Source organism: Nycticebus coucang, chromosome 6 (assembly GCF_027406575.1).
Source record: "Nycticebus coucang isolate mNycCou1 chromosome 6, mNycCou1.pri, whole genome shotgun sequence".
Lineage (NCBI taxonomy): Eukaryota > Metazoa > Chordata > Mammalia > Primates > Lorisidae > Nycticebus > Nycticebus coucang.
Genome location: NC_069785.1, coordinates 20,728,800 through 20,753,545, shown reverse-complemented (window position 1 = coordinate 20,753,545; position 24,746 = coordinate 20,728,800). Strand labels below are relative to the sequence as shown.

Genomic DNA, 24,746 nt, shown 5'->3' with positions numbered 1-24,746 from the left:
GCGCATGTGGCTCAAAGGCGTAGAGTGCCAGCCCCATTAACCGGAGGTGTTAAACATTTTTATATTTATTTCTAAATATTTGCAGGATTAAAACAAATCTTACCCTCTAAGGACGTATTATGTCATCTTAACAGTCTTGGCAATTTGGGGGCATTTCACCCCATCTGGATTAGGTTTGCTAATAACCACAGTCCCTCCTCCATCCCACCGTGAGGTTCAGGTTTGTTTCTGAGTGGCCTTGTCTCAGAGTCTGCCTCCCCTAGAGTCGGGTAACCCCTTACTTGATTCTTTTCTCTCCGTTAACCACTTGGTTAGTTTCCACTAATGTATTTGCTACTCCCTTCTATTCTGAATTGTTTTCCTATTCGCGCTATTACCAGCACAACTCTTACAGATATTTCAGTGCCACCCATGGAATTCCTCCCTGGGTTTTGTCTAATTCAGTTTGTTTTCACAGTTCCAAGTTCATGCTGCTGCTGGGTAGAAGAAGGCAGGAAAAGAAGATGGAGTAGGTAAAGGGCATTTCAATTTCTAGATGGCCTTCGCCATGCCCCTTCCTCTAAGGATCAGGGAGCCAGAAACGCGCTGTCGCCCCTGTGCTCTTTCTCCATGATGGAGTCATCATATTCACTTCTGCATGGACTCTCCCTACAGAGTCCCAAAGGACAACCAGGGCCCAGGCAACCCGAGGGCCAGTGCACAGAGCCAAAGGGCTGATCACATCAGTGAGTGACTTGGCTCATGCTCTCTTACATTCTCTGTCTCTCTCTCTCTCACACACACACACACACACACACACACACACACACACACACACACGAGGACTATACAACTAATCCTGAGTGACAGAGCAAGACCGTGTCTCTGAAATAAATAAATAAATAAATAAATAAATAAATAAAAGCACATGAAACCCTCAAAGTCTTTTCTTCAGTGGGTTCCAAGATATCTCACACTCCTGGTTTTCCTCCCCCCTCACCACCTGGTCCACCTCAGTAATGCCGGTTCCCCTCTCTCCCCAACCTCTCAACGTTGGGCTCAGCCCCTGGGCTTGGGCTTCCCATCTCCATTTGCTCCCTTGGTGATCTTATCTTATCTAATGTTCTCTATAGGCTGGTGGCTCCCACATTCCTATCTCCAGCCCAGCACTCTTCTCTGAAACTCTAAACTCGTATTTCCACCTGCCTACTCATCATCTCAGCCTGGGGGACAAACAGGCACCTTGCAGTGTGTATCTAAACCTGCTCTCCTGCTGTCTTTCCCAGCTCAGTTAAATGGCTAGTCCATCCTTCCGGTTGATTGGATCCAAAATTGTGGAGTCATTCATGACTCATCCCTTTCACATGTTTCATCCATCCACCCCATCAGCAAATACTTTTGAGTTCTATCTTCAAAAGATATCCTGAATCAGGTTGTTTTGCATCACCAACCAATGAGGCAAGCTGGCATTAAGTCCCACCTAGATTCTTGCTATAATTTCCTCAGCAGTACCCTTGATTCTGGCTTCACTCCCCTCCACCCTCTTTAGTCTGTTTTCATCATGGCAGACACAGTGATCTTGTTAAAATATGAATTAGATCATTTCATTCTTCCCTTAAAACTCTCCAATTTCTACCCATGTTATTCAGGGAAATTACTACTATGTATCACTTACTATGAAAGGGATCATAACAGTACCCGGTTCATAAGGTTGTTGGGAGATCAAGAGTCAATATTAGAACTAATATTCACAGGTGTTAACTCCTAATCAAGTCCTGCCCTATATACTTTACATATTAATTCATCAATTTGTGCAAGAATTCTGAGATATATATTATCCCTATATCCATTTTACAGGTGAGGAAACTGCATTACAGAAAGATTAAATAATTTCCCCCAAAGTCATATAACTATGGGGTGGCAGGACTGGGCTTCTGCTGCAGCCACCTGGCCTCCAAGTTGCCCTTTCACTGCACAACCTCATTAGCCAGCCTTCCATGACATATTTTCAGGGCTAAATACCCCCATCATATGGAGGGACCATCAACTTCTTTGACCACTTTCTCACTGGCTTTTCTGATTACTCCAGGGGCTCTAACTTACACCAATAAATTCATTTATTCCACAAATATCACTGAGCAACAATGTACTAGGCATTGGAGACACAGCAGTGAACAAGTAAACTGGCACAAAGCTTTGTCTTCATGGATCATACATTCATTCTCTTGGGAGTCCTTTTTATTATGTCCTGAACTGCCTATCAACTGTTTTTCTCTCCCGAGGCAATCAGGCTCAGCTCCACTCGTTTGGCACATGTCACGGGCCAGGCACTTGGCTAACTTCTGTGGGAGGAACAAAAATGATTCTGACATGGACCTTGCTCCGGGGAGGCTGTATATTAACATGTGCTCAGGCAGCAGGACTGGCCCGGCGTGTTTTGGGTCTATCCATCCCGCACGCTTTCATTTGTGGGTCCTCTCATTAAACATGGAAGCTCCCTAAGGGGGAAGAACGTTCTTGTGGTTTCCTTTTTTCTTCCCACAGAGCCTAGAAGAATGCATGTGAATGCAGTGGCTTCACGGTTTATGTTCTTTATTGAACACACCCTTGGGAAAGATTCCTCAAAAAACGAATTGGCCGTCGATTTTACTCCCCACTCTTCTACCCTTAATGCCACAGTTAGTCTGTCAACAGAAAGAAGAGAACTCAGACCATGAGAGGTGCCTTTTATAATTATTAATATTTTAATTATCCCCTCCCTGATTACTTTTCACTATTTAACCACCTGGATGGAGAAACCCTGATACTCTAACTGAATGCTCACTTCAAAACATAAAAGATTCTCACACACACACAGACGCTGAAAACCCTTCAGTGAGTTCGCATCATTCTTAGGGAACGCAGCAAAATCTTCAGCTGGGTCTCCAATGTACACGGTGACCCAGCTGTCTCAGCCTCTCCCTGCAGTGTCCGTGTCATCTTGCTCTCTGCATACCGCCCTGAGGGCTACTTGTGGTTTTCCAAACAGGCCTTCTCCACTCTGCCACAGGGCTTTTGCATGTTCAGTCCCCCCTTTCTAGAAAGTATTTTCTTCTCCATCCTTCCGAATCAATTCAATCATCACTTCCCTAGCAAGACCCCCCAACTCTGCCCAGCATCGGACCTTCTCACAGCACCAGCACCTCTCCTTCAGGTCCTGCTCACCTGCTCATTCGTCCCGGCCATAATTCTATGTGTGTAGATGAAAATTTGCCATTCATGTATCTCTCCTCTACCAAACTATGCTTCATGAGTACAAGGACCATTTCTAGTTTTCCTCATCCTTGTAGTATATCTGAGCTGAGCACAGGGCTTGAAGTAAAAAAAAAAAAAGAAGAAGAAGAAAGAAAGGAAAAGACTCATTCACTCAAGAAACACAATGAGTACCTTCTGTGGGCCCAGCCCTTGTCTAGGCCCTGGGAATAGCAGTGAGCCAACCAAAGCCCCTACCTTCCCGGAGCTCATCTTCTAGTTCGGGGGAAGAGGCAATAAACAAGCAAGGTGACTTCAGAGGGTAAGTGTCATGGAGAAAATATATCAGTGAGGGACTATGCCCTGAGCGCTGAAAACAGGGTGGGGTGGTGTTTCAGATAATGGTCAGGAAAGACTGTTACAAGGAGGTGGCACAGGAGCCGAGTCTGAGTACTCTGAAGAGGGGACTGGATTTGCGTTGTGAAAACTGGGACAATCCCAGGCAAACCAGGACAGTTGATATCCTAAGCACAGAATGCTACAAGGGGTCTGGCTGCCTGCCTTCAGCCACTTAACCAGAAAAGGCTTCTCCCACAGCTTCTAAACCTATTTTCTGGAAATACTCCTTTTCGAGATATTAACACAGCTTAGAACTTAATAAATGTTTTGAAATGATGAACAGTCTTCCCAGGAATGCACACCCAGTCAATTTACAATAGTCCTGGCTGGGACTCCCAGTCACAAAGTGGGCCCTCTCCTGCCACCGTCCCACTCCTGGAGGCCCATATTTGGATTTCCATTTGGATGGAATCCACCCACCAGGAAAAGCTCATTTCCTCCCTCCGTCTGGCTCACACTCCCAGCCTGGACCTTCCCCCACAATATCCTTTGGCAGACTCCTCGTCTGCACTCCCCCCTCCACTGGCTGTGCTTCCAGCAAGTTCCACCCAATAATAAACCACAGAATGGTGGCTCCCACCAAGTGTGCTCCCCTTCCTTCAGGCACACACTGCAGCAGACCTGCCTGAACCATCTGTGGCCACTCCTTGGCGTAGGTGCTCATGCTGATTCTTCCCTATTCCCAGTGTCTTTATTTAAGGGATTTAGAAACAGCTCACTGGCTGACTTTATTTTTGGTTTCATCTCCAGTGAAATTCCTAAGCCATAGTTAAAGGCTTCTCTTTTTCTTAGGCCAGGTGTGGTGGCTCATGCCTATAAACCTAGCACTTTGGGAGGCTGAGCTGAGAGGTTTGCTTGAGGTCAGGAGTTTAAGACCAGCTTGAGCAAGAGCAAGACGCCATCTCTGAAAAAACAGAAAAATTTGCCAGTGTGTTGGCATGTGCCCGTAGTTCCCACTACTTGGGAGGCTGAGGCAAGATGATTGCTTAAGCCCAGGAGTTTGAGGTTGCTGTGCACTATGATGACACCCCTGCACTCTGCCTCCAAAAACAGAAAAAAAAGCTTCTCTTTTTCTCTTATCACTTTTCCCCAATCTTCTCTCCCTAGCTTTCTTGCCTGTCTCTTCACTGCCCCCTTTTCACCTGACAATCCCAGGACTCCAAAGCCAAACCCACGAGGGACCAGACCCTACTCTCCCCTCAGCTGCTACGTGAGCTATATTAGCACCCACGTCACTAACATTGGATATTAGGAAGTTGAAGGAATCAATACACGGAAGTACCTTGAACAGTCACCAGTATAGAGTAGGCCCTATATGAATATTTCGAATGAATGAAACGTTAGCTCTTATTATTGTGCCTGAGATCTGAGAGCTTTTTGTGCTCTGATAGCAAGTAGCTGCCTCCTAGGACTTTATTTGAAGAGACAAATTATTCTTTTGACTAGTTGCCCCCTTACTAAGCTTAATGTCCCTACAACCAGCAACTGTATGTAAAGGAGACCAGAGGGATGGGAAGCATTACAACAGTTATCTCCACCCCATCCCCCAACCTGGCCAAAATTTATTAAATTAAACAGAAAAAAAACATACTAAGGACTGCAGCTGGATGGGGTGGGGATCATTCCAGGCTTGTTTAGGAGAGGTCAAGGGGAGCACCATAAGGAGGGGGTGGCATTGGGATGGCACTGGGCTTTCAAGGCCAGGAAGGAAGCAAAGCAGAGGGCTTGAAGAAATGAAGGGATGGAGAGGAGAGACGCAAAGACAAAACCCATTAAGCCGGTGGAGCCAAGTCTTTTCCTAAACCAACCCACTGGAGGAGCCACCCCAGCCCTGCCCCAGTAAGACCAGACTGCTTACTGCAGCCATCCCAGTCAAGAGAAAAGTGCCTGGGTCTTCCGGCCAGCATGATGTCAGGGCAAGCCACAGTCCTACCATTTATTAGTTGACTAAATTTATTGACCTTTTTGAACCATGGAATCTTCCTCTTGTAAAAACAAAACAGAAACAGAAAAGCTAAGAGTAGTTGTGAGGATCAAATAAAATAAAGCATGTGATATGCCAGGTAAGTGCCTAGCTCCTGAAAGGTGCTCAGATCATTTAGCTTCTCAGCCAGCTTTCTCACCCCATGCTGAATCCATGGCCTCTCACACATTTTCATATTACACAGAATTTATTATATTCAATTCAACGAAGATTTTAGAGAATGCTAAATCTCAACTGTAAGGATACAATAAGGTCAGCTGCCCTTGCTCCCTTCCCTATAAAACTTATAGTCTATAAGACAGACTAGGGATTAGATACAGAGTTATGATGGGCAATGAGCATTCCAATACAGGAAACACACACAAGCTGCCCAACACACACAGCTTTCTATCTTACCCAAATGCATATACTCGTGTGAGATCTACCTTATTTAGGCTAAGTGTCAAGAAACAGAATCAAGCACATCCTCAATAAATATCTACACAGGGATCTCAGTTAAGCAAATTTTATGTTGATGGTAGTTTCCAAAGTTGGTATCTAATTAAAAACTACATAAGCAATCACCTTAAAAAAATCCATTAAATTATCCATAAAATATAATACACATAGTTTTGATATACAACTATATATTGGTACGTATATGTAAAGATGTAATAATCTACAATAATAAAGAATACTTACTGGTAGGCTGGGCACAGTGGCTCACACCTATAATACCATCACTTTGGGAGGCCAACGCAGGAGGATCACTTGAAGCCAGAAATATGGGAGAGGCCTGGGCAATATAGTAAGACCTCATCTCTACAAAAAATAAGAACAATTAGTTCAGTATGGTGTCCTAGTTACTTGGGAGGCTGAGGCAAGAAGATCACTTGAGCATAATCTCAGGGCAAGCCCAGGAGTACGAGGCAGCAGCAAATGGTGATTGTACCACTGTACTTCAGTGATGGTGACAGATGAGGCCTTATCTCAAAAAAGAAAAAAAAAAAGAATACTTAATAAACAATAAATATGTAAAATATAAGTTTCTAGATTTTACTAAACGGAAGAAAACAAAATTTGAATTAGAAAGAGGTTGCAAAAATCGATGTTCTTCATGTAAAAACTTGCAGTGGAAATGCATGTTTATTTCCGATAAATAAACTCTAAAGGGCCAGGATATGACTGCAATGCAAAACACATTCACACTCTTTAACTACCCTGGGCTTTTCATGAAAGGTGTAAATAAAGGCGAGAGCTTCAGGAAATCACTCTTTGGTTCTCTAAGGTAGACTCTGGAAGGATCCTGTCATTCTTATAGAGTAATAGCAAGAAAATTCGCCCCTCGGAATATTGCTAGCCTTTTATCTTTGAATAAATGATAGAATCATAAAATCTCAAAGTTGTAAGGGAACTTAAAGATCACCAGTCCTACCACTCATCAAATGTTGCAATCCCTACCAAGGGATCAAACAGCCTCTACTTAGATGGTTCCAGTGACTTGAAACTGCCGGTTCCACTTCAGAACACCTCCAGCAGTGAGTAATTCAAACACACAGTTACTTCAAAAATTTATCAAAATGTGTTACACAAGGATCTTCCTTGTGATGGTTTACTTTAAAAGTATTACGAAAAATTTACTCTACAATATTCTTAGCGTATAAAAGGGTCATACAAATTGATAAGAAAATCACTACAATCTCAGTAGATAAGTAAAAAATACAAATAATCACATTTGTATTAAAAAGTTCAGTCTAGCTCATTTAATAGGCAAAAAAAGATCTTACATTGTAATCTATTAAATAACAAAGTTATAGGTGGCACCTGTGGCTCAAGGAGTAGGGCGCTGGCCCCATATACTGGAGGTGGCAGGTTCAAGCCCTGCCCTGGCCAAAATTATAAAAAAAAAAATTTTGTTTTCAATTTAAAAAAGGTTATAAAGATGATCATATGCAATATTACCAAAGGAGCAATAAGATACACTTACAAAGTGGTGGTAGAACTATAGATTGCTACCAGTTTTATGTATTTCTTTCTTTCTCTCTCTTTTTTTTTTTTGACATGGAGTCTGACTTTGTGACCCCCAGTAGAGTGCTGTGACGTTATAGCTCATAGCAACCTCAAACTCTTGGGCTCAAGCTATTCTCTTGCCTCAGCCTCCCAAGTAGCTGGGACTACAGGTGCCAGCCACAAAGCCCAGCTATTTTTTTAGAGACAGGGTCTCGCTTTGGCTCAGGCTGGTCTTGAACCTGTGAACTCAGGCAATCCACCCCCCTCAGCCTCCCAGAGTGCTAGGATTACAGGCATAAGCCACTGTGCCCAGCCAGTTTTATTTATTTCCTTTTGGTAATACTCACTTGTCAAAGAATAAAACCAAGACCATCAGAGGTATTAAAAAAAAAAAAATTATAGCTGAGTCTACTAATTTACCGGGCAAGGGAACACATACCAAAGAAGAAATTTGTGGTGGATCCCTGAGTGGGAAAAAGCCAGGGATTGTTTTTTAAAGAGAAAGGCTTCCCAATGATCAAAAACTAGCACTCTAAGCAGTTGTTTTAAACGAGTCCCACTATCATTGGTCAGGAAAGAATCTTCAATCAGGTCCCATTAATGACCCTAGAAAGTCCCTTAAAGTTTGTGGTCCTTTATCAGCTTCAGCACATCAGAAGTGGTTGGAATAAAACACATTTTTTGTTATAATTTTCATCTTTTCTAGGTAGGTTCTGCTGTAAGCAAAAATGACTTCTTTCACTCATTCAACAATGCACATTAAGAACCAACTTTATGCTGGACACTGGCGATGCAGTTGTAAAGAAAGCAGAGATAGTCTCTGTGCTCGTGGAAATTACCATGTGATCTTATCATGAAAATGTTTCTATCATCTGATCTAAAAATTTCACTTCAGGAAACTTATGCTAAGATGATCAATAATGTGGTCAAATTTTTACATACAAATACACTCATTGGAACATACTTGGCCAAAAAAAGGGAACCTGCAAATCTAGGCCTTTGGTGGGCTGGGCTGGGTGGGTTCCTCCAAGTTAGGAGTTCCTTTCCAGCCGGGGGAAATGCAAGATCCCTCCCCACTGCCAAATATAGAAGAAAAGTAAAATAAAATAAAATAAAGCAGTATGTTGCAGTGGGGACTTATCAATATCGTCTTTCCAAAAGCTGAGTCCCCTCACTTGTTTAAGCACTTTAAACTTGGCTTAAATGTTGGCTTAAACTTGGCAAAAAATTGGAACATTACTTGGCCTAAATTTCTAACAATGGGAGAACTATTGAAAAAAATATAATAAATTCATAAATTGACTGTAACAAATATAACGACATGGGAAATGTGTGTGGTACAATATTAAGCAAAGTAAGTAATATAAGATAACAGACTGTGGTCTCATGTTAAAATGAATATTCAAATACTTAGAAAAGAATGCACCACAAATACTAACATTTTTAGCATATGAGTGTTAGGTTATAAAGGATTTTTTTCTTCTTTATACATTAGTTTGTTCTTTTTATGAGAGTATATTAATTTTATAAACTAGAAAGAATTTGGCAAGGCCCCAAAGAAAATAAATCAGAACAAAAACTACCCCCAAAATAGGCAGACCGAAATGCATCCTACACATGGCTTAGCTCTGTGTATACACTTAAGATCCTGTAACCTAGGACTCTGTGTCTGTGGGCAAAATTTCCATAAGAATTAATCTCCTTTTTGTTCTTGCTGACTCCATAGAAACTGTGCTCTCCATGGCTTCCCCAAGATGAGCAAACAAGAGGGATACAGATACTCTGAGGTGGCGTGTCTCACTCCTCCCATCCTGGGTATCCCAGGACCAAGGGAAAGAATTTCATTTCTCATTTCTATGGGCTGTGGTGGCTAAGGAAACTCCTTAGCTCCAGATGAGAACATGCATTCTCATTTGGAGCCTCACAGCAACCCCCAAAAGTGGCAAAGACTATGAAGCTCAGTGACATTAGCTGCCTGCCCCAAGACACTGGCCATGACTAGTATTCAGGGGCTCAAGGCCCTTCCCTTCCCAGGAGGGTCCTTCCCCATAGGACCCACCAAGCACACCCAAAAAGGAGGAGGACTGGTTCCTTATTCAGCAGAGCTGGTTTCACTGTAAGATCAGCTGTGTCTATTTAAATCTACCAGAAAGTACAGAGGTGTGGAGATAACCGGGAAACTTCGACATTAGTAAAAATCCTCCCTTTTACTTCCCCACACTTTCACTTATCTTTCCAATGAACACAAGACAATGTGACACATCATTAAAATTGGCAGGTAGCACTAAAATTGATTACCCTAGAGCTAAGTTTTATATATAAAAGTTGTGGTGAAACATTCTCTTCATTGACAACAGATAAAATACTTCAACATAAGCTTTGATGGACAGGGTCAGGTGGACCCAAAGTAACTGAGCCAAAAACTCAAAAGGCCAACGTTGAGGAGGCACCAGGAAAACCAACCTCAGACAAAGCTGTGACCACGTTTCTGAAGGGGAATTTGGGATTTTCAGTAAAAGGATGTAGGACATACAGAAAGAAAAAAAGGTAGGGCGGGGTTGGTAGTGAGACAAAATGGTTACATTCTGGTGAGACCCAGAAAAATCTACATATTATATACGGTAAGGCAAATATTAGAAGAGAAAAAGAGTGAAGGAAGCCTCAACTGTGTATGTGTCTGAGTAGGTGGAAGACTATCTGATCCATCTTGCCTCTGTTCTGTGCCTGTAGAGATAAACTTGTTATTCAGTATTACTACAGCATTGAACAGGCTTTAGTTTTGAGAGGTAGACCTGGCCTTTGGACCTAAAGTTACAATATGCATGTCCTTGCTGTATAGGAGGCCAGCAAGAATTCCTTTATGATCTGTGGGTGGGCACCAGTCCTTCACAGGTGGCTGAGGCTTCCACCTTCTCTCTTTTGCATAAGGAGGGGGGTGTTCTGAGATTTTATTTTCTTTTTACAGTTTGGTGATCAACTGAGATACCCAAGGCGGGAGGGCACGTGTATTACTAAAGTGCTCCTGACTCAGGTAAAGTGCTATAAAACGGGAAGAAGCCAAGAGCCACGTAGAGGCTCAGCCAAGTGCCCTGCCCAAGGTAGCCCTAACAAGACTCTCCTCCAGGCTACTCCCGCCTGGCAGAAATGAGCTGGTGCTATCGCTTCGGATCAAAGATCACAGCCCCGAAGCGGCCATAAACCTGTAAAGACGGTCAAATGAGCAAAATCGCCAGCAGGGCCGCTGCGGCCGGGTGCAGGGTAAAGTCCCGCAGAGCGAGCCGCTGCGGGCGAGCCGGGCTCACTGCGCCTGCGCGCGGCCACCCGGATAACTCCAGCCCAGCGCGGGCGGCGGCGGCGGCGGGAGCCGAGCAGCTGGGCGCGCCCGCGGGCTCGCCGCGCACGTAGCGAGGCCGTGAGTCAGCGCGTCCCCGAAGGCCCAGCCGGGGAGGGCTCCCACGAGCCGCCGCCCGCTCGGCCGGGCCCCGGGAGGGGGCGCCTGGGTCCTGCGGCTCGCGAGTGCCCTCCGCCCGGCGGGGGCCCCACCCTGTCCCAGCCGCTCCCCCGGGAAGTCCCCCGCCCCGTCCCATCAGCTCTAGCCCGCGCGGAAGGAGGGGCGGCAAAGTGAGGACAGAACCCGAACCGTGGCCCTTCCTAGCGGCAACTCGGCCCTCTCCTGTGCCTTGTGTTTTCACACACGCGCGTTTGTCACGACGTGGTTGTCTCGCAGCCGTCAGGGAGGTGGGTGGAGAAGTGGCTGGGGAGGGGGAGAGGTCCCCGGATGCCGACGGCCGCGCCCTGGGCAGACCCGAGAGGCTGAAGCCAGTAAATCAGAGGAGGGCGGGGGGAGCCCCGTGTCACCTAACCTCGCAGGCGGTGGGGAGTTATCATTCTGGTCGGCCTGCGTTTCCTCTAATCTGCACCTGTTTAATTGCAACCACCAACTTTATAAAAGGAAGTTGCCTACGTGCCTGACGACTGAAAGACAGAAGTTCTCTTTACTGAACGTGTGAACACAGCAGTGCCTCCTGTCCAATTCGAGACCTACAGGGTCGCACGCAGGTCTGGGCTTCCTGAGGGCACAAAAAAAATTCCAAGACCTCCTTTATTCTTTGGTAAAATATTCCTTCCCAAATGAGAGCCAAAGCTTTCCTCTTCATACCTCTGTGATGTGCCTGTGTTACTTTCTCCAAGCCTAAGCCAGGGGTTGGGATGACACGGGGAGGGAGGTTGGAACAGGACGCTTGCCAAGGGGAAAGGGTGGGGTGGGGGAACAGGGGAGGGGAAAAGTTGATGAGGAAAGGATCATAGAACAGTGAGTAAAGTGATCAACAGAACTTTATTAAGCCCCTAAATGGAGGTCAAGCACTGTCCGGGCATCAGGGAAGCAAAATAAGTGGCTGCCCACAGTCCCTGCTCTCAGGGTTCACATTTGGGTGGGAGGTCTTAAGTAGACTAGCTTAATAGTTCAGCACCTAGACTCAGGGTGGGGCTGCCCAGGTTCTGATGCTGCCTCTGTAACTTACACGCTGTGACCTTAGCCAAATGATTACCTACCTCCACCCTCCCTCATTCTCCTCTTGAAAAATGAAAAAGCCGAAAACCATGCTTACTTTTTAGCACTTGTCAGAGGCCTAAATCATTAATACAGGCAAAAGCAGCAGAACAGTGCCCTGTATTCAGTAGGCACTCAATAAATATTAAAAGAATGAATGGCATTAAAAGAACGTGGGCTGTGTGCCCCACAACTCAGTTCACATAGTTGTGAGTGGAGTGTTCTGGAGCTGCAGCGTGGTAGTCCAGAGTACAAGTATGGATGTCTGTTTTAGCATTCATTGTAATAGCAAAAACACTGAAAATTCAAATGTTATTTTTCTGTAAGTAAAATTTGGTACATTCATACAATGGAGGATCATCAAATCTATTAAAAGAAATAAATGGTATCTGTATCAAAATCTCAAAAATATACTGAATAAAAACAGAAAGTTGCAAAATGATACATGCAACATGATGCCATTTATTGAAGGCCCCACAGAAATTTCATGCAATTTATATATGTAATTTTCTTTAATGCTGGGAGAAAATACACCAAACTTAAAGCTATCTCCAGATGGAAGAGGACGAATTTAGATTTGAAATGGTGGTCATAAGTATTTAGTTTATTCCCATATTGTAATAATTTTTTTTCCAAAGAACAATGTGTCCTACATCATGTAGTGCTTTTTTATAAGGAACAGATATAAAACTAGAAGCAGACGGGTCAACACTAGCTAGTTGTGAGCTGTAGAAATACGATCATTTTTTCTTTTGTACTTTTCTGTGTATTCAAATTAAAAATAATTACAACCAAAAAAATAACAACCTCTCAGGGTAAGTGCTGTGATACAGGTATAAGGGGTGGGCCTGGGGGGGGCACGTCTTGGATGAGGCTGTGCCTGCACACCCAGCAGCAAAGGATGGAGTAAGCTCCCCCAAAGCAAAGCCCTCTGTCTATCTCCACCCTGGGGCAGGCCTGGGTGCCTCTGGACCAGGGCTACTCTGAGTGTGGTGATGCTGGCGCCTGTGCTCAGCAGGTTCTTCCAATCCCTGGCCTCCCTAAATAGAGCATTCTGCTTGGTGCCTGGTGGGAAACACCAGATGACGGTAGAGCCCTTGAGACGGAAGACCATGCTGTATAAATGGGTCATCCACAATGCTGAAAATTAACTGTCATTGACTGCCACACAGCAAGTAAACTATAACAGTGGCCATAGAAACCACATCCAACTTCTATCTGTGAGGGCCTACTATTCCCTGCAGCCTCTGCAGGCCCTTTTATGGGTGTTGTCATCTTTTGGAGTTCTGTGTAGGGGTCAAGATTGCAAGTGTTGGAGTCACACACTAAGGTTCAAGTCACCAACAACTAGGATTTGGAGCGAATTACTCAGTTTCTCTGTGTCTCGGTTTCCTCTTCTGTGAAATGGAGTAATAGTGGTGCAGGGAGGACAGACTTGGACAATATACACGAAGCACTTAGTGCAGTGGCCCGGGGAGCCCTCAGTAGGTGGTGGCTAGGAGTAGATCAAGAAGATGTGCCTTTTAGTAACGGAGCCTGTTTTCAAGAGGAGATTTTTTTTATCCTTTACTCTCAAAAGGTCACATAGCCCTCTCGGAACAAGATGAAAGCCTGGACGTCAGTCCCGTGAAACTGAATTTCATACCAAAGTTCTATGAGAGTTTTAGGCCTAAGACAGTTGTTTGGAGAAGCCCCCCAGCCCCCACCACACACACATAAAGAACCAGTTGTGGTTTTGTTTCTTAATAGCCACAATGATCCACTGAAAGACACAATCTCCAAACAGGATGCTGTTACATTAATAAAGAAAAAAATTAGTCTGACACCAGTACCTTCTGAAGGAAGCAGACTGAACTTTTGATTAAATGAAAGCATGCTAAAAATGCCTTCTTTCTGCCTTGTTTGCTTTCTCTCCCTGGCACCCAGAAACAAAAATGTCTAAGGGATTTTTAACTCAGTCGTGCTGAAAATCCAAGATGTAAACCTGATTCCCAGCTGCTCCTTGAGAACGTGTCACACGAGATGTTGTTCAGTCCGGCCAGCCATGGGGAGGGGTGACGGTGCACTGCAGATTGGTGGGACGTGCAGAACGTCAGGGGAACATGACGGTACGGAGGCAGGCATGTGCTGTGACTAATAAATGACAGCCTGGGTGTGGCTGTCAGGAGAGAAATCACCTCCTCACTGGGCCCCAGTACCTGAGAGAGAAGCCAGGGAAATAATGTCTGGATCCCAGGGAGTGTTTATCTAGCCAGGGGGAACAGGGCCCTCGGTTCTCATTCTTGTTCTTCCAAGCTGCCCTCCTGTGTTGGTTCAGGAAAGGGAAGCTGCCACAGAGAGCCTGGGCCCCTGTCTGGGCGGCCAGCAGCCCATGCCACAGCAGGACAGAACACTCCCCGACCTTTGGCCCCGGCCTGAGCAGAGAGGTTCGGACATTTCCCCAGGTGCCCACAGCCCAACACTCCTCCCAGTCTTCTCGGTGTGTTTGGCTGGGAGTGCAGGGAGCCCCCACTCAATCCTCCATGGCTGGCACAAGTAACCTTTCCTGGACGCTCTAGGATAGCACTAGCCCCTTCCCCAAATGCAGTTTCTTGTACTTTTTTCAAAGTGGGGATTGCATTTATCATTTGTTTGTTTGCTGGCATAGAAGTAACATGAATAGGTTGCAAAAAGAAACTTGAATGAGAGATATATGTAGAAGGAATTACCCCTAACAGTGTTGAATACTATCCCCACAAAGTTCATGTATATGAAGAACCTGTGAATGTAACGTGAGGATGGAAATCGGGTCATTGAAGATGCAATCAAAGTAAGATAAAGTCACACTGGACTTGCATGAACCCTAAATCCAGGATGTCCAGGGTCCTTATGAGCAGAGGGGAATCTGGATGCAGACACAGAGGCAGGGTGCCACGTGATGACAGAGGCAGACTGGAGTGCTGCAGCTACACTGAGCAATGTGGCCAGCCACCAGAAGCTGGGAAGCAGCAAGGGAGGGGCCTCCAGGGAGCACTCAGAGGCAACACTGTCCTGCCAACGCTTTGACTGCAGACTTTTGGCCTCCAGAACCGTGAGATGATGAATTTCTGTTGTTCTAAGGTGCCCAGTGTGTGGTACTTTAGTAACCAGCCCCACGAAGTCAATACAATGCCTAGACCCACCATCCAGAGTTAAACAAGTTTTAATGTGTCCTTCAGTTCCTGCCATAGCCAAATGCATCTTATGAAATGGGTGTCCAGTTGCCTTCATCTGGGAAGATTTCTGCCACAGTTGTAATTGGCTTTGAGCATTCACTGGTTTTCCCAATAACTAGCCAGGAGAATACTGAGGAATGCCCCAAGTCTTCCCATCACACCCCAAACTCAGAGCCAGGGTCCTAGAAAGCCCCTGTTGTCACCTCCAGGTGACTGTACAAATCATTCTGGGAGGCAATCTCCCAGCTGGTCTGAGTGGGGGGTGTAGTCGGCAAGGAGTGTGTTCCAATCACCTCTCTCTGCCTTTGTGTCCCAGGGCAGTGAGCACCTCAGCTGTGGAACCCTCCTTGCCCCAACGCTTCCTCAGCACCAAAGGGAGAAGGTCAGCTACAGACTAGTTTTCTCTACCTGAACACATCACTGGCACCTCAACTGTATTTGCCATACACTAGCAAGGTGCCTGGTCAAACCTTGGCAAAGATTTTTGGTCTTCCCTCTTTTTCCTGTCACTCCAATCACCTGCCCTCAAATCTAAGTAAATGTCAAGTTCCGAATCCCTGTGTAACATTTCACAAATCCATCCTTCCGTGGCTACCCTAGCTTAGGGTTGGGATCAGAGTCAACATCAACCGTGATTCATGTTGATAGTACATGCCCCTGACGTATGATGCAAACAGCAGCTACCATATGTGATCTTCCTCCCCAAAACCACAATGCCAGCCTAGTCACGAGGAAAAGATAGGACAGATCCAAGTGGTTATTCTACAAAATATCCAACCAGTACTCCTCAAAATTGTCAAGGTCATCAAAACCAAGAAAAGTCTGAAAAATTGTCACAGACAAAAGGAGATGTGATGGCTAAATTTAAGATGGTATCCTGGGTGGATCTTGGAACAGAAAAAAGAACATCATAAATCATCTGAAATCTGAAAAAAGAATGGACTCTAGCTAATAATAATAATGTATCAATATTATTAAGTGTGACAAATGTACCATACTAATGTAAGATAATAAGAACGGGAGTAATTTGTTACAGGGTCATGAAAACTCCCTGTACTGCCTTTACAATTTTTCCATATAATCTAAAACCATGCTCAGAGATTAAGTCTATTTGTCAAAACTTTGTATGCACAGGGCAAGGAACTAGTTGTGGACAAGGGTAGGTTGGGGGTCAGTGTGTTCTTAGAGTGGCACATTCCCTCCTGGCCTGAAAAACTAAAACATTAACTCACCCCTGCCATCTCCCACCCACCAGCCAGGGTGTCCAGGATCCAAAGAACTAATAGCTTCCCCAGTGAAAGACAAGAACAAGTTACATTTTCTTCCCTTTCACGATTGCGTTTCAGAAAAGTAAAAACAAGCCAACACCACATAGGGTAATCACATTTAAATTTTAACACATTGCCCCGCCACAATAATGTGGTTGTGAATTCCCCTTACTACTTTATCTACCGTGACCTACTTCACATAAATCCCTTTTTAGTCAGTTGGTCTAGAACAGTGGCACCTGGCCGGCTTGTTACCGATCGTTGAGCCCCGCCCTGGAGTTCCTGATTGACTCAGGCTGGGCGGGGCCTGAGCCTTTGCTTTTCTAACTAATTCCCAGGTGATATTGATGCTGCTGGTGCAGGGACCACAGTTTGATGACCCCAGGTCTAGAACTCTCTTTACCTACATATTTTATTTTCCTTCTTATCTCAATTCCTCTGCCCATTTAGAGTCTTCCCAGGAATGCGGTCAGTATTTACTGGGTTCATACCATGTACCAGACATACCAATAGGTCCCTGGGCTAAAGCAGTGAGCAAAAGAGGTCAGGTTTCTATTATCATGGAACTTACCTTCTAGTAGTCAGAAGAACAATAAATAAATAAGTGGGAATTTCATATTGTGTCGAGTGCTCCAAAGGAAATAAACAGGGTGCTATAACAAGTAATTAAGGGTCACAGGTGTAGGAACATTTTTCGGGTGCCTGACCATACGTTCTCCCCATTCGCCATTCTTTTTTTTTTTTTTTTTTTGTAGAGACAGAGTCTCACTTTATGGCCCTCAGTAGAGTGCTGTGGCCTCACACAGCTCACAGCAACCTCCAACTCCTGGGCTTAAGGCAATTCTCTTGCCTCAGCCTCCTGAGTAGCTGGGACTACAGGCACCCACCACAACGCCCGGCTATTTTTTGGTTGCAGTTTGGCCGGGGCCGGGTTTGAACCCGCCACCCTCGGTATATGCGGCCAGTGCCTTACCGACTGAGCCACAGGCGCCGCCCTTTAAAGATTTTTTTTTTTTTTGGCCAGGGCTGGGTCTGAACCCGCCACCTCCGGCATATGGGACCGGCGCCCTACTCCTTGAGCCACAGGTGCCGCCCCCCATTCGCCATTCTTACGCATTTCCCAGTTTCCCAGTAATGCCGGTTGGGTGGGATTAACCATATCTGCACTATTTCATTCAGGCTGCGATAAAAAAAAAAAAAAAACCCTCAGGCTAGGGGATTTATAAACAACAGAAATTCATTGCTCACTGTTCTGAAAGCTGGGAAGTCCAAGATCAAGGCAGCAGCAGATTCGGTGTCTGATGACGGCTTCCTAGTGCTGAACCTTTACAGGCAGAGCAGGCACAGCAGCCCCTCCAGCCTCTTCTGAGGGCTCTAATCCCATTCAAGAGCAGGGAGCCCCGAGGACTTATCACTTCCCAAAGACTCCACCTCTTAATACTATCACAGTGGCTATTAGGTTCCAACATAGAAATTGGGGGGGGGGGACGTGGACATTGAAGACCACAGCACAAGCTATCCCTCCACAGTGGACCCCGATCACTCAAACCACTCAGCTGACAGCCTTTCTGGCCCCAGTGTTGGGTATTGTGTGCCCTTTAAAAAAGCTCTCCTGGGCAGCTGCTGTGAGTACTGACAGTGAAGGCCCCAGCTGCTCCTTTTCTCCAGAGAATCGCCCTTGCTGACAGGAGCTGCCTCACCTGAAGGCGGCCTTTGGCCCAGAACTAATATGCAAATGGCCACCTCGTCTCCAGGGAAGACAACTCTGCACTGTGGCACACTGTCTGCACAGTTCAGACCAAGGCTGGAGCTGACCCGAGCTTTTGTCATCACTCCATGTCTTAGCCCATCCAGGCTGCTATGACACAATACCCTAGACAGGGTGGCTTATGAACAACAGAAGTTTATTTCTGACAGTTCTGGAGGCAAGGATGTTCAAGATCAGATCTGGTATCTGATAAGGACCCACTTCCTGGTTCATAGGGGGGACTGTCTGTTCACTGTAACCTCACACAGGGCAGCGAGGGTTGTCTCTGAAAAGCTTCTCTGAAGAAGTGACATTTAAAGCATGAGAATAAGCCAGCCATGCAAAGAGGCAGGAGAGGGGAAGCGTGAGAATTAACCAGAAGAATGCCACGAAGCAGAAAAGCGTAGGGAGCTGGAGCAACAGGGTCCAGGTGGAAAAAAAGTGAGAGGGAAGATTAGGAAAGTGAGCAGAGACGCTGTAGATGTGGCTGATGCAAAAAAGGTGGGTGGAACTCTAGTCAGCAAACCCTCACTCAAAGAGGGGCCTTGTCTTAGCGTCCGAAGATCCATGAATAATTCTAGGTAGTTTAGGGCAAAATATTACATTTAAGGTGTATCTTTTTATGATTTCCCATTTTAACACAATTTTCATTGAAGCAACTACCCATTGCAGTTCTCAACAGATCAGATGCCTTTTATTCTATCCAATCCTAGGGATATACTATAAGCTATTTACACTTATTGATGGTTACCAGTCTTCCACATAGCTACTGCCGCAATGAATAACCTTTGTGCATGCACCTTTGTACAGTTATTTTAGTAAACTCATAATTTTATAAACACAGAATTTCTAAATAAGGATCCACATTTTCATTGAAACAAGTACATTGCCAACTTGTTCCTGAAAGTATATACCAAATATACTCCATTTACAGTGAATCTCACTGAGAACCCTATCAAGTTAATTCCAATCAAATAGGCAAAATCTCTCGCTAAAATCTCATTTCCAACAAATTGGCCCAAAAAGGAGCTTTAATGTACATTTCTTTTATTGTTGAAAGGTATTTTTACTTGCCTATTGGCCATTTGTATTTCTTCTGTTACGAACACCCAGTTCATGTCTTTTTTATCCTTCGATTGAGTTCTTCTTTCTATTAACTTACAAAAGCTCTTTGGACATTACAAATACCAGCCCTTTATCTGTCACATGTGATCCAAATATTTTTCTCATTTTGTTGGGCCCTGATTTTATTTATGGTATGTTTTAGATTTTTTTTTTTTTTTTGAGACACAGCCTCAAGCTGTCGCTCTGGGTAGAGTGCTGTGGCATCACAGCTCACAGCAACCTCCAACTCCTAGGCTCAAGCGATTCTCCTATCTCCATCTCCTAAGTAGCTGGGACTACAGGCGCCCGCCACAATGCCCGGCTATTTTTTGGTTGCAGCCATCGTTGTTGTTTGGTGGGCCTGGGCTGGATTTGAAACCGCCAGCTCAGGTGTATATGGCTGGTGCCTTAGCCGCTTGAGCCACAGGCGCCTAGCCTGTTTTAGATATTTTGGTATTAAAAATCACATCTTTAAAAAGGCCTCTAGGTTTCATTTTTATTCTTGGAAAAGCCTAAGTACTGAAGATTAGAAAGCCTCTTCTCTGTGTTTTCTCTAATATACTTATGGTTTAATTTTTTACATTTAAATTCATTTGGAATTAATTTAGTGAGAGGAGTGAGGTAAGGATTCAGCATAATTTATTTTCCAGAAGTCTAGCCAGTTGTCATAAAATAATTTATTGAATAATCCGTATTGTCCTTATCAACATGAAATAAAACTTTTATTAAATATTACTTTTATATACTTGGGTCTATTTTTTATGCCCACTATTACATTTTATTAATATATCTATTCTTACATCAGTACCAAACTGTTTAAATTACTGCAACAAAAATGCTTTCTTCATACCTCCCTTTCCTTGGCTATCCTCATTGCCAAGTTTTAATGGTAATTTATTTGTTTTATCCCCCGAGTGGGCCTATGTTCCGTTAGAGCAGGAACTGTTGCTTAAGCATTTTTATAGCTTTGACAACTTGGCTGAGTATTTATTTTTCTTCATAGTGTTCCATCCTGCTTCTCCACCCCACAGTGTAATCATTTAGATTTCCCATTCATTTATGAAATGTTAAGTGTTAAAAAAGGAAAAGCAAGAAGTTCAAAGATAAGAGATGGAAACCAAAAGGTGCATTCGTGAAGCCAGGCATAGTGGCCCACACCTATAATCCCAGCACTCTGGGAAGCTGAGGATCACTTGAGCTTAGGAGTTCAAGACCAGCCTGAGCAGGAGTGAGACCCCATCTCTACTGAAAATATAAAAATTAACCTGTAGTCCCAGCTACTTAGAAGGCTGAGGCAGATGATCAGTTGAGCCCAGGATTTGAGGTTGCTGTGAGCTAGGCTGAGGCCATGGCACTCCAGCCTAGGCAACAGAGTAAGACTCTGTCTCAAAGAGAAAGAAACAAAAGAGGGCGGCGCCTGTGGCTCAAGGAGTAGGGCACCGGTCCCATATGCCGGAGGTGGCGGGTTCAAACCTAGCCCTGGCCCAAAACCACAAAAAAAAAAAAAAAAAAAGAAAGAAACAAAAGAAAGGCTGAATTCATGAGGGGCTGAAACAAACAGCCCTATTGGCAGTAATGGAAGGCAGTAACCCAAACTGGGATGTCCGTCTGTCCAGAACAGCACCTGTGTTGTTGGTGTCATTGAATCAGCCCTAGTACCTGGTCAAAGGCTCTGATCAACAGATCTGGATGACTGAAGAATGACTGCCTTGGCCATCTAACTCTGTAATGGCAGGGTTAGAGAGCCAGCCACCACGGCCTCCCTCGACTCCCGAGTAATCACATCCCTCGACTGATTTGGCATACACAAACGAACTCATTCTGAGGCGCTCTCTCCCTCTCAAATTACCCACCACAGTAGTGATGAATTGCCTGGGATCAGAAACCACACATTTATTCCAATGATTCTGCCATCAACTGAAAAGTTTTATTGGCATTGTCCTCAGAGCCTGAGGATAATCCACCTGTAAGAGGATTTGGGCAGAAGCTGCCAGCTGAGAGTTAAACTCCAAAAACTAACACAGAATCATCATTTCCCGAAATTTGCATTCATGTTAAATTGTGAAAATTGTGCATTTCCAGTCATGTGGAGATTCTGATTTGGGAAGTCTGGAGCGGGTTTGAATATGTATGCCCAGCAGGCACTCCAGGTGATTATCAGTTTGGGAAACACTAACAGAATAGATTGGATTCATCTAGGTACAAACGGGTTATCTAGAAGACTTAGGAAACACAGGAGTCCAATTAAGTTAATTCGGCTGTATCTTTAAAACTAGAATGTAACTAAAGGAAACAAACATAATCATTTATACTGAGATCTACTTAAGAAAAACAAAACAAGACGAAAATAACTCTATGCTAATAGAAAAGTATATGCCTGACTTAAATGTAAAAGAATAAAATAAAAAAAATCAGAAAAATGTGTTAGTGTTACTAAAATAAACGAATGAATACGCAGACCAGTCAAAAGAAGTTTTCAGCTCCCCTTTGATAAGAGAATTCCAGGAAGGTCTGTCCATGGCACTTCCTAGCATTCAGTATACAGCTGACTGGAATGGCAACTTTGAAATAGAAAACTCTTCTGAATATAGATATTTCAATATGGATTAGTTTTTTAAAGGCTTATTAGTTTTAAGTATTTAAGTATTATTACTTAAGAATTCGTTTTAAGGCTTATGAAGCCCTCAGTATAACTCACTGTACACTGAGGTTACTGAACCAACTTTACACTGTTTCTGCGTGCAGGTAATCTGTAAACTCTCCAGTAAGTTTCAGATGTTTTTGGTTGTATAACTTAGCCATCTCTCACTTAATGCACACACAGGGGTCCCAGCTGCTTCCATTGGCCTGGAATCCTGTGGCTTCGCTTCTTCCAGTCCTGCCATAAGACAAGCCCTTGGACTCAGCCTTTAGCTGTAGGCAGAGGAGGGTTAACTGCAGCAGAAAATGGGGCTCCTCCCAGATCACTGCCTGGTCTCTGAAGGATTTTCTGGTCTGTGTTCCAGGTATGTATTGGTTTCAAATTATTCCTTTCTTGCCAATGGGCATTATCCTTTATCCGTCTGCTAGACAAGCAATGGGCTTCTTAGTAAAATCCCGAAGGTCTACCATCTTTCAAAGGTCTCTGTTCAGCAGTAATGACTAGACAAAGACACTTGCCATTAAGAATCTCTGAAACAGGGTGGTGCCTGTGGCTCAGTGAGTAGGGCGCTGGCCCCATATACTGAGGGTGGCGGGTTCAAACCCAGCCCTGGCTGAACGGCAACCAAAAAATAGCCGGGCATTGTGGCGGGCGCCTATAGTCCCAGCTGCTCGGGAGGCTGAGGCAGGAGAATCGCGAAACTCCAAGAGCTGGAGGTTGCTGTGAGTCCTGTGACATCATGGCACTCTACCAAGGGTGGTAAAGTGAGACTCTGTCTCTGTCTCTACAAAAAAAAAAAAAAGAAGAAGAATCTCTGAAACAATTTTACCACAAACATATGTCAAAAAAATTAGGAGAGAATTTGTGTCTCTTAATAAAATAAGACAAAGACAAAGATAGATATGAGGACAATGACAGAGATGGATCTTTATATATTAGGAATATTAACCTAATACAACCCCCCCCAAAAAAACAGGAATAAATGATGAAAAATCTGATAATAAAAGATATAAACAGGTAATGTACAAAAAAAGACATAAAAACAATTTGTAAACATGTGGAAATGTGCTCAAATCCAAAATAGTAAGAGAAATACAAATTAAAACAATAATAGAGTAACATTTTTTTCCCAACCAAAAAGTTGTTCAGAATTTAAAACTTTGATAAAACATTCTGCTGGCAAGGCTATAGGGGAATATTCAAATCATACATTTCTACTAGAAATACAAAAATGGAAAAACACTTATAGCAGAGAATTTGGCAATATCTAACTAAACTACACATATTTACCTTTGAATCAGCAATCTCACTTTTATGACTTTGCCTTTAAGCTATACTTCTACCATTATAAAAAAGACACATCAGCAGTTATCCATGTTAGCAATATTTGTAATGGAAAAAAATTTGGCAGCAACACAAATTCTCATACATAGAAGAGATGAATAAACTGTGGCATATCCATTCAAGGGAGTACTATACAGCTTTAAAAAAGAATGAGAAAGATCTCTATGAGATGATCAGAAATGATTTAGAGAATATCATTTCAAGTTAAAATCTAAGTTAAACAGTGAAGTGTAAAGATTACAGATGGTATCCTACCTGCCGTGCAATAAAATAAAGGTTAAAAAAGAAAATGTGCCTGTATTTGCTTATTTTTGCAAAAAGAAATAGGAAGAATAAATGAGAAACTAACTTTGGTTATCCACAGGGTACAGGTGAAAAAACAGGTTTAAGGATTAGAGGACAGAGTGAAAGATCTTGGAATGTACTTTTGGGAATGATTTTGGCTTTGAAAGCATGTCAGTATTTTATTTACTTAGTTTTATTTACTCAAAAACCAATAAGGATGGAGGTGGATGAGAAACCTAAAATTAAAGACAAACAGAAATTCAAGAACCTTACTATATTTTCAAATGAACAACATAATTACACTGAAGGGGGAAATCCAACTTTTTTTTAGAGACAGGTTCTCGTTATGTTGTCCAGCCTGGCCTCCAACTCCTGAGCTCAAACAATCCTTCCACCTCAGCCTCTGGGGCAGTTGGAACTACAAGTGTGCGCCACTGCACCTGGCTCCTAAATAACTTTTGAACCTAATATTGTGCCTGTATAACCTTCATCTAAAGACAAGGACTAACTACAAACAAATATTGAACTCTACTTCAGCATGTACAGTTTTTGCAGTGGCATGAATCAATAACTCTAAGTTATTTTCTAGACATAAGCAGTAATACATTGAGGATGTTTGGAACAAGATTTCTTACTGTTAAAAAAGGAAGATACAAATATGGAGGGGGTAGGGGGGAAAATCCTGTGTTGTTGGATGGAAATTGGATCTAGCATAAGTTTATGTATTAGACGTGTGTGTGTTAATTAGTCCTGTATACTGAAGGGACCTAGAAGCACTCACACCCCAGAAGCAGTAAAGATACCTAGCACCCAAATCTTAGTTTCTAACTACTATTCTCTACAAAAGGATCCAGGGTTTTCTGAAGAAATGATTGATTCCAGAGCATGGCCAGAGAAAGACTCGGAGACTTCAAGACTTCAGACTCTAAGATGAGTCTGGACTTTATTTCATCAGAAAAGAAGCAAGTGCTCAAAAAATGATGGGGTCATGTCTAAAAGAATGCCAGAATCAGCCTGAAGATCTTCGCA

The 24,746-nt window shown here is 43.8% G+C and overlaps 1 long non-coding RNA gene across 1 annotated transcript; it reads left to right on the top strand.

Annotated features, from left to right (window-relative positions):
• Nucleotides 1-10,034: 10,034 nt before the first annotated feature.
• Nucleotides 10,035-22,457, top strand: LOC128588253 (uncharacterized). Its single transcript, XR_008380737.1, has 3 exons — nt 10,035-10,129; nt 10,548-10,613; nt 22,272-22,457. It is a non-coding gene; the product is annotated as an uncharacterized LOC128588253 (long non-coding RNA).
• The last annotated feature ends 2,289 nt before the right edge of the window (nt 22,458-24,746 follow it).